The following is a 9,562-nucleotide window of genomic DNA, read 5'->3' on the forward strand; positions in this document are numbered from 1 at the left end:
CGCAGTTTCCTGCTTTCAAATTGCTGTGTCAGTGGGGGCTGGAGTGTGTGATGGGAGCTCATCCTGCACTATGGCAGCAATGAATCCCAAATGCAAGCCTGCCGATTGTCAGTCCAGCAATCTAATCTTGTGAGCCACCACACTCCCTTAAGGAGGGCATTTTATTTATTTAGCGTACAGCATTTACACAGGTCATGCAATCAATATACAAATTTAGCTTAAATAAAGCATCAGCAAATATATATAAATACATACATACATATACTGTATACATACATACATAATACAATAATGGAGATAATATATTAAATTAAGATAAAAACCATAATAAAAGAGCCTTGGTGGAGCAGTGGGCTAATGCCTCCTTAGGTAACACCAGCTGCCTGCAATTAGTGTAGGTTTGCATCCCACCAGGCTCAAGGTTGACTCAGCCTTCCATCCTTCCGAGGTAGGTAAAATGAGGACCCAGATTGTTGGGGGCTGCAGTGTATGCCTCCCAGCATACACAAAGGACAGCACAGCAGGAGGCTGATGGTGCAGATCAGCAGAGGGGCTGGACAGCTCCGGGCGATGACTGCTCACTCAGGATAAGCCTAATGACTTAAGCTGTTGACAGCCCCAGGCATGGTCACCCTGGTGGGAAGCCAGGATCTACACCCATTGTCACCTGCACTGGCAGGAAGCCCAGGTTTGAACTGATTGGATGCCATCCACCTGGGCAGGTACAAATAGACGCCAGGATTCCCTGTTTCCCCAGTTCGTTCTGTTCAGAATAAACTCATCTCTACCCCAGCTCTGTGTCCGTCTCTATGTGAAGCACGCAACTTTACACTGGCGACAAAGGTGGGATCCTGCTCCGGAAAACGCTAGCCGCGAACGAAACCCCATCGGCAGCTCAGGACCCGATGCAGGACGACCCCGACCGAGGTAATGGCACAACTGGGACAATACCCCATCTTCAACAGCAACCGCCCTGACGAGTGGAAGGCGTTCGTAGGTCAGCTCGAGTGCTACCTACGGGCGAATGGGGTCAAGGACGACCGACAGAGAGCGGTGGCGCTACTCTGCAGCTGTGGCACGGAGACGTATCAGCTGGTGGTCGGTCTGTGCACGCCCGACGACATTCACGCCGTCGGGTACAGAGAGCTGATATCCAACCTAACGGAACACTTTAAGCCCGAAACATCAGAGATAGCTTGGCAGTACCGTTTCGAGAAACGGGACCAACGTCCAGGCGAGACCGTGAAGCAGTACATGACTGCCCTGCAACAAGCGGCGAGACTCCGCAACTTCGACGACCTCGAAGTCCGTCTGCGGGATCGGATCGTCTGCGGGCTAAGGGACCGGAAGCTGCGGCAGAAGATGTTTGCCAAGCAGAAGCTGACCCTTCGGGACGTCCAGGAGGAGTTCTTAGCCTGGGACATAGCGGAGGAGTCCGACGCAAGGGAGTACGGGGCCTTCCATCAGCTGTCCGGTCACGACGACACAGAAGGGGGAGACTTCGAGGTAGACGCCATCCACCGCCAACAGTGATCGACCACCTACTCCCGGGACCGCGTAAGGGAGCAACGCCCAGCAACAGCCGAGCAGCGGTATCAGGAGTGCGGATACGGGACGAGCGGCTCCTGGTCTACCCAGCCCTCCGGCGACAGCGCTCATCGCTCCCGGTCTACCCAGCAGTGCGGCAGCGGCCCCAGGTCTACCCAGCCCGGCTCGTTTGGTCAACACCGGTCTACCCCGTGCATCGGCTGTGGGTCTGGAACCTCCAACCGATCTATCTGTTGCGCCAGCTGTGGAGGACAGCACCCCCGGTCTACCTGCCGCTTCAAATCGGCGAAGTGCAGAGCGTGCGGGAAGACCGGCCACATCGCGGCGGTCTGTTGGAGCCGGCCAAGGGACAGTCTGCACGAGGTGGAGGCGGATTTCCAGCTGGCCACAGGTACAGGGGAGAGGTCGCCGAGGCTTACGGTTAGCCACACGGCGGGACGGTCGGCTGTTTGCGAAACCGGGGAACACCCACCCCTTATCCCAAAAATCAAACAGGGTCAAAATTCAAGGGGTTCCCTGCGTAATGGAACTTGACTCTGGGTCAGTCGTATCCATTATCTCCGCGCGGACTTTCAGCGAGATCTGCAAGCGGAGTGGCCAGCGGGTTCCCCTGAGGCCATCCAAACTGACCCTCTCAGACTTCCAGAACTCTCCGATTAAAGTCAGGGGGGAGGCGTCGGTGACGGTCCACTACAAAGGGTTTAAGGGAAAGTTGAACATGCTGGTTCTTGAAGGGCAACGGACCAGCCTCGTGGGGCTAGGGTGGTTCAGGGCGTTGGGCATTGGGATCACCGGGATCCACCAAACGCAAAGTCACCCCTCTCTGGAGGGCATCTGCAATGAGTTTGCAGATGTATTCAACGAACGGTTGGGGAGGTACACCGGGACCCCGATTTCTTTTAAATTAAACCCCCTAATTCCGCCGGTCAGGATGAAGGCGAGGAGAGTCCCCTTTGCGCTCAAGCACAAAATTGAGCAAGAACTGGATACGTTAGTGGAACGGGGTGCTGACATTAGAATCTGCGCAGATTATAAGGGGACAATCAACCAGGCATTAAGTGCGCATTCGTACCCGGTTCCCGCCGTAAGGAGCATCCTGGCATCCCTGCAAGGCGGGGCGGTATTTGCAAAATTAGATCTTGCCCAGGCTTATCAGCAGCTGCCGGTAAACCCCAAGGCAGCAAGGGCTCAGACCATCATCACCCAGAAAGGGGCGTTCCGGGTAAACTGACTGCAGTTCGGGGTGAGCGTAGCTCCAGGGATTTTCCAGGAAGTCATGGAAAAAATCCTAAAGGGGATCCCCGCGGTTTGCCCGTATTTCGACGACGTCCTCATAGCGGCCAGCTCGGAGGACGTCCTGGCATCACGGCTAAGAGCAGTACTCGGTCGTTTTAGGGATGTGGGTCTAAGACTGAAAAGGGACAAGTGTAAAATTGGGGTTACGGAAACAGAGTTCCTAGGATTCAGGATAGACGCACAGGGCATCTACCCGTCAGCCTCCAAGGTGAGGGCTATCCAGGAAGCCCCAATTCCCAAAAACAAAGCGGAGCTGCAAGCGTTCCTTGGTCTCTTAAATTTTTATCATACATTCCTGCCGCACAAGGCAACCATCGCGGAGCCCTTGCACAGGCTCCTGGACAAACAAACACCCTGGGACTGGACTGCCACACACACAAGCGCGTTCAGGACCCTTAAGAACATGCTAGCCGGGGACGCAACGGTCACTCACTTCAGGGAGGACCAGCCCATCTGCTTAGCGTGCAATGCATCCCCTTATGGGATAGGGGCAGTTCTCAGCCACTTAAGGGAGGACGGCTCGCAGGCTCCCATAGCATACTATTCCCGGACCCTGTCAGCGGTGGAGAGAAACTACGTGCAGATAGATAAGGAGGCGTTGGCAGTGGTCGCGGGGGTAAAAAAGTTCCATGACTACCTGTACGGGAGGGAGTTCCTCATTTACACGGATCACAAGCCCCTGCTGGGATTATTCACCACGGAGGAGGAAACGCCACAGATCCTTTCACCAAGGATGCTCCGTTGGTCCATTTTTCTTCCAGCATACTCCTGTAAGCTAATCCATAAACCAGGAAAGGAAATGGGACACGCCGACGGACTCAGCAGACTTCCCCTAAGGGAGGCTGGACCGGATCCCGCTCCTGCTAATCAGATATTAGCAATACAGGAGCTGGCTGAGTGCCCATTAGACGCTAGCGGCATAGCAGCCGAAACTCCCAGGGATAAGATTCTTAGCAGAATTCAGTCCTCGGTTAGCAGCGGGTGGCAGGACAAGTCACCGGGACCTGAGTTCACAGCATTTTTTACGCGGCGGCACAAGCTCTCAACCCATAAAGGCTGCCTGCTGTGGGGGAGCAGGGTCATCATCCCCACAAAACATAGGGAGAAAGTCCTTCAGTCCCTTCACGAGAGTCACCCGGGAGTGGTAAGGATGAAGGCTCTGGCCAGGAGTTACCTGTGGTGGCCTGGGTTGGATAAAGAGATAGAGGGGTTGGTAGCAGGATGTTACACATGCCAAAGGTCTCGCCCAGAGCAGGCACACGCTCCAGTCCACAAGTGGGAACAAACTCACACACCCTGGTCCAGGGTCCAGGGTGCAGGACCATTTCAGGGACACACCTTCTTAGTCATCGTGGATAGTCACTCCAAGTGGTTAGAGGTGGTACCTGTGTCCAACATGACATCAGCGGGCACAATACAGGCACTAAGGGGAGTGTTTGCCACACATGGGCTACCAGATGTAGTAGTATCTGGTAACGGAGCGCAATTTACCTCCTCGGATTTCCAAGTGTTCCTGAGGACCTTGGGGATTAGGCATGCCATTTTAGTGCCCTTTCACCCTGCCAGTAACGGGTTGGCAGAGAGGTTCATGCGGACTACCAAGGATGCACTCAAACGAATAGTACAAGGGGACTGGAAACAGAGACTGGCCACATTCCTCCTCCATCAACATACAACACCCTGCACAGCCACAGGAAAGAGCCCAGTGGAGCTTAGGTGGGGCAGACGCCTCATAACTATGTTAGACAGACTCCACCCAGACAGGGTATCAGCAGACACAGAACCCCCAAAACTCAAAACCAATTTCAACATAGGGGAACAGATCTGGGCCAGAAATTACAGCACAGGCCATCCATGGGTGCCAGGTGAAGTGGTGGAACGGACAGGCCCCCTCTCCTACAGAGTAAGAGTGGAGGGGGGACTCCTGTGGAGGAGACACTTAGATCAACTAAGGAAGAGAGCCCCTGAGAGGACAGGTGGAGAATCAATGGAAACAGCAAGGGAGGAGGCAGAGCAAACACAAACACACACACAGCCACAGTCACAGTCACCCAGAAGAACAGCAGGAAGGGTTTTGGGGCATCCATCTGCCTGGCAGGGAGCTGACAAGGAAAGTAGGCAAGAGCCTGAGGGCAGCAGGTCACAAAGAGCCAACACAGAAACACATGCACACACACAAATCAGACCAACACAACCAGACCAAGGAACAGGAAGCAGAACCGAAACCACTACAGAGCCCAGCCTGAGAAGATCAAACAGGACACACAGAGCCCCCAGCTACCTCAGTGATTATGTTCGCTCTTAAGCCTGGGGGGAGGAGGAATCTGGAGGGTTAAATGTAAAAATTGTAAATAAGCTGTATATAGTTAAGAAGGAACGACAGAGGATCATCCTCACTATGGGGGAAGGGGTGCAGTGTATGCCTCCCAGCATACACAAAGGACAGCACAGCAGGAGGCTGATGGTGCAGATCAGCAGAGGGGCTGGACAGCTCCGGGCGATGACTGCTCACTCAGGATAAGCCTAATGACTTAAGCTGTTGACAGCCCCAGGCATGGTCACCCTGGTGGGAAGCCAGGATCTACACCCATTGTCACCTGCACTGGCAGGAAGCCCAGGTTTGAACTGATTGGATGCCATCCACCTGGGCAGGTACAAATAGACGCCAGGATTCCCTGTTTCCCCAGTTCGTTCTGTTCAGAATAAACTCATCTCTACCCCAGCTCTGTGTCCGTCTCTATGTGAAGCACGCGACTTTACAGGGGCAATAAGCTGACTTTGTAAAAATGCCGCTTGGCGGGGGCCGAAAGCCCTAATAAGCAGGCATATACATAGAATGAAGGCTATTGCTAAGCACATTCGTTTGTGCTTAAATTGTAAGCCGCCCTGAGTCTTCGGAGAAGGGCGGGATATAAATGGGATTAAAATAAAAATAAAAAAAATAAAAAATCATCATAATATGGAGCCATAGAATTACAAAGAAGCTAACCATCTAATTGCTTCTGGTGTGGCTGTGATGATATGAACCCAGGTACCTTGAAATTTCCTGAGGAGACATTTTTGAACTATATGTGTTATGTTTTGTTCCGGTACACCACAGTTGTACTGAGGGCTCACAGCCATTCCCCAATTTAAAAAATGGCTCACAGCCATTCCCCAATTTGTCTTAATTATGGTATGGTATGGCCTGTCCTGATTCTATTTAGGTGGCTATTCCTGGAAGTGATTTTGTTGGAATTGTGTGAACTGTTTGGCTGTGATTATTAAAAGTCACCCATCTTAATCACCAATCTTCATCTAGATCACAAGACTGTGGTACATTATTCCAAATTAGTTTCCTAGACTTAAGCCTGCTGAGAGGTAAGGAGTTTAATATTTTATGTGTTGGAAGATCTCTAGGAGTCAATGGTGTATTTATCTTATTCTACTCTCGAACTGTCTTTTGTTATTGCTGAGATCAGGAGGGGCAATGTTAGAAAGAACATGGAGCCGGGTTCCAGATTGCGGCGTAGCCAGATGTTTGAGGCGATTGCTCTTCATGCCATCTGGATTTCTTTCACCAGGGGACCCCTGTAAAGGGGTCAAAAGTCGCCTTGGAGGGGCGACGAGCAGGGGTGGAGAGGACCTCTGGTCGATGGTGGAAGGGCGGCAGCCCTCCCATCGGCCTGGAGCAGCTCTTCGGACCTATGAAGAAAGGATCGGCCACTCCCATGGCCTATCACTTCTGCCGTTTCCTGCCAAGGCCAAACTTACTATCAAGCACTAGAAAGCTCAGTGGAGGAACTGGGTGAGACCTGCCTTCTCTTTATTCCAATTTTTTACCTTTTCCTGTTAAAAGCCTCTCCAATCTGTTTCCACCCTATTAAATGGTGGCATTTGAATACATTGGGGGAAAAATAGATTGAAAAAAATATAACTAACTAATTGGATTTACATCCCTTCTAGCCTTTTATTTTTGATGACCCAAAACCCCAATTTTCATAGGAACTGGCTATTTTATCTGTTTGGAAATAAAAGAAAGAAAAGGAGAAAAAAAACACAATTGATAAAATTCATTCTGTCTGAAAAGGACTTTAAATACTCTGGGGACATTTTGTGGCTAAGCCCGGTACAGCAAGTGAATACTATCGCCAAATATTTTTCTCTACAATCTGAATTTGTCCTTGGCACTAGTGAAAGATAAAAGCCTGAAACAGCTGTGAGCTGAACTTAGCTTTTAAGATCTGTGGAGGTGAACATTAACTGACTTTTGTTTAAAATTAGCCCCCACTAAAGGTCTATTTACAACTATTCTAGAAATGGAGGGAGACCAGCCACAAACTTTGCTTGATTATAAGCTCATACTTGAAACAATCTGCAAAACTACTGAGATATTTATCTCCAGATTGAAAAATCTTAACTTCAATCCACAAACTGAAACCCAGACTTCAATTAAAGAACTTACAATTCAGAAAATCACAAAATTGGAACAAACCACTATTAAGACAGAGGAATATAAGTAACAACAACAAGGTATTGAAAAACCTAGTATCCAAAGCTTGACTTCATCCAAAGAACCTACAATCTTAAAAGTACAAGGAACTATCACTAAGACAGAGAACTTTAAGGAACAACAACAAAGCATGGGAAAACCTAATACTCGAATTTTGACCTCATCTAAAGAGCCCATAACTCCAGAAGTGTATCAAGCACAAGACAGTAATACTAAAATAGTGAATGCAAAACATCAACAAAGACAGTCTATTGAAAGCCTGGATAGCCAAGCAGTAACTGCAAAATTGGATAAGGCTCTCTAATTTAAGCAGATGAATCCAGCAGAAAGAAAAGTCCAAACCGAATTGAATACAAAGATATTAGAGCAAATACAGAGATCTGAATTAACAGGACAACAACCTAATGATTATAATTGGTTTAGCCTTTGTGGATTATTGATGGTTTGATGGTCTCCCTTGATTCAAATAATATGTGTTGGAGCCAAGGGAGACCTATCTGGCAACCTAAGAGCCCTGGTCTGGAAACCTGATTGGCAGAAAATGAAAGCTAGAGTTAGATTTAAAAAATGAGCTATTAGAGACCTATTAAGGGCCACTCTTTTAGTAATTTGTGATTTATTAAGATCTGAAATAGAAAATGTTTATGAGATAAAATTAGAATGCACTCATGTATTTATTAGGCTTATCTTAGATATCATAGTTTGTATACTGAAATAAGAGAAATTTGGTTTATGGATCCTATGTCTGATGTTATATCTGAATACTTTAAGAACTAAGAATTAGCTAAAACTTAAAACAGAATTTAATTATGTGCAAATAGATGTAGATTGACAAATATAGCTTGTTCTATCTATAACATATAAGGTATCAGGATGTGAAATAAATGTCTATTAGGTAAAGATTAGTTATTCAGCTATTCTGTATATGTTAGATGTTACAATTTTTGGTGTAGTGAAATATGGGAAATTTGGGCAGTGAATATTATTTTGGATGTCAAAGGCTAAACCTGAATACCATAACTTAAATCAAAATTAGGTAAAATTTAATAACAGGACATGGATACATCTAACTAAAACTGGATTGACAAACTTTTTAACTGACCATGTTATTCTTAGAAATCTATTAGTTTAAAAATGTTGTATTAAATGTTAAGGGAAATAGAGAAGGATGTTCTGATAATGTAACCTGAACTATGTACTAAAAACACTGTTATTCAATTTTTGATTACCCAGTCACCATGATGCTTTCTAAATATATAGTTGTTAAACTGGAAAACCAATAAAACTTGTTTGTTTGTTTTTTAAAAAGAAAGAACATGGAGCTTTGAGAGCGGTATCAATTTAAGAGTTCCAGATATTACTATATTCTTTTTGTGTCATTAAGGTGAACATCAATCTTGTTGCTGTGGAAACTTCTTCCCCATACAGGTGTGCAGTATTCAGCAACAATATAACAGGGAGGGCATGAGAGCAATGCACACACAAGTCTCCAATCAAGCAAGCATGCCTTAGTAGAATTCCATATCCAAACAACTGGTGCAAGAGTAGTTTATGAAGTCCAAGGAACAGAAGGTTTATCAGCTGGTTTTGGGTTCAAAACCAAAGTCATGGGATTTGAAGTCATTGTTCAAGACACACAGAATCTGGGTTAGTAAATGGTTGTTAGCAACTAAGATGCTTGCAGTATTGTAACATATTTATAATGCATGTCTTTCCAACCAACTTGCACCAATATGTAAAATTGATCTATCCAGCAGATGGCAGACCTATAAAGGAAAATACATTAAATTTTGGTGCAAGGCCAAATACTGTTTACTAAAAGCTGGAAATGTTGACTAGGATGATGAGATAAGATACATTATAAATGGACTAAGAAATTATACTTCTCTAACGTCACTGAGCTTAATTTAGGCAAATATGTATGATTACATACGAATATATAGTATGTGATTTAGCTTTTATTATTATGAGAAAAGAGATTATCCAATTCATATCAGAAGAAAGATTCCAGTTAATTTTTTCTCATAAGTCAGGGACTTCCAACTTTTACAGCCAATGAGAGCATATTGAATTTTAAGATTATGGAAATGTTACAAAGTGCTTCTACAGGATGATTGAGAATGAGCTTGTCTAAAATAACCATTTCTCACTGGGGAAATCAGTGAGATTGTTCACCACTATCAACATTTGCATCTTAAGACATTTTATAGCTTGTAGGTTTGTTTA

The sequence above is a fragment of the Vipera ursinii genome (genome assembly GCF_947247035.1).
Source record: "Vipera ursinii genome assembly, chromosome: 7".
In the NCBI taxonomy this organism is placed as follows: Eukaryota; Metazoa; Chordata; class Lepidosauria; order Squamata; family Viperidae; genus Vipera; species Vipera ursinii.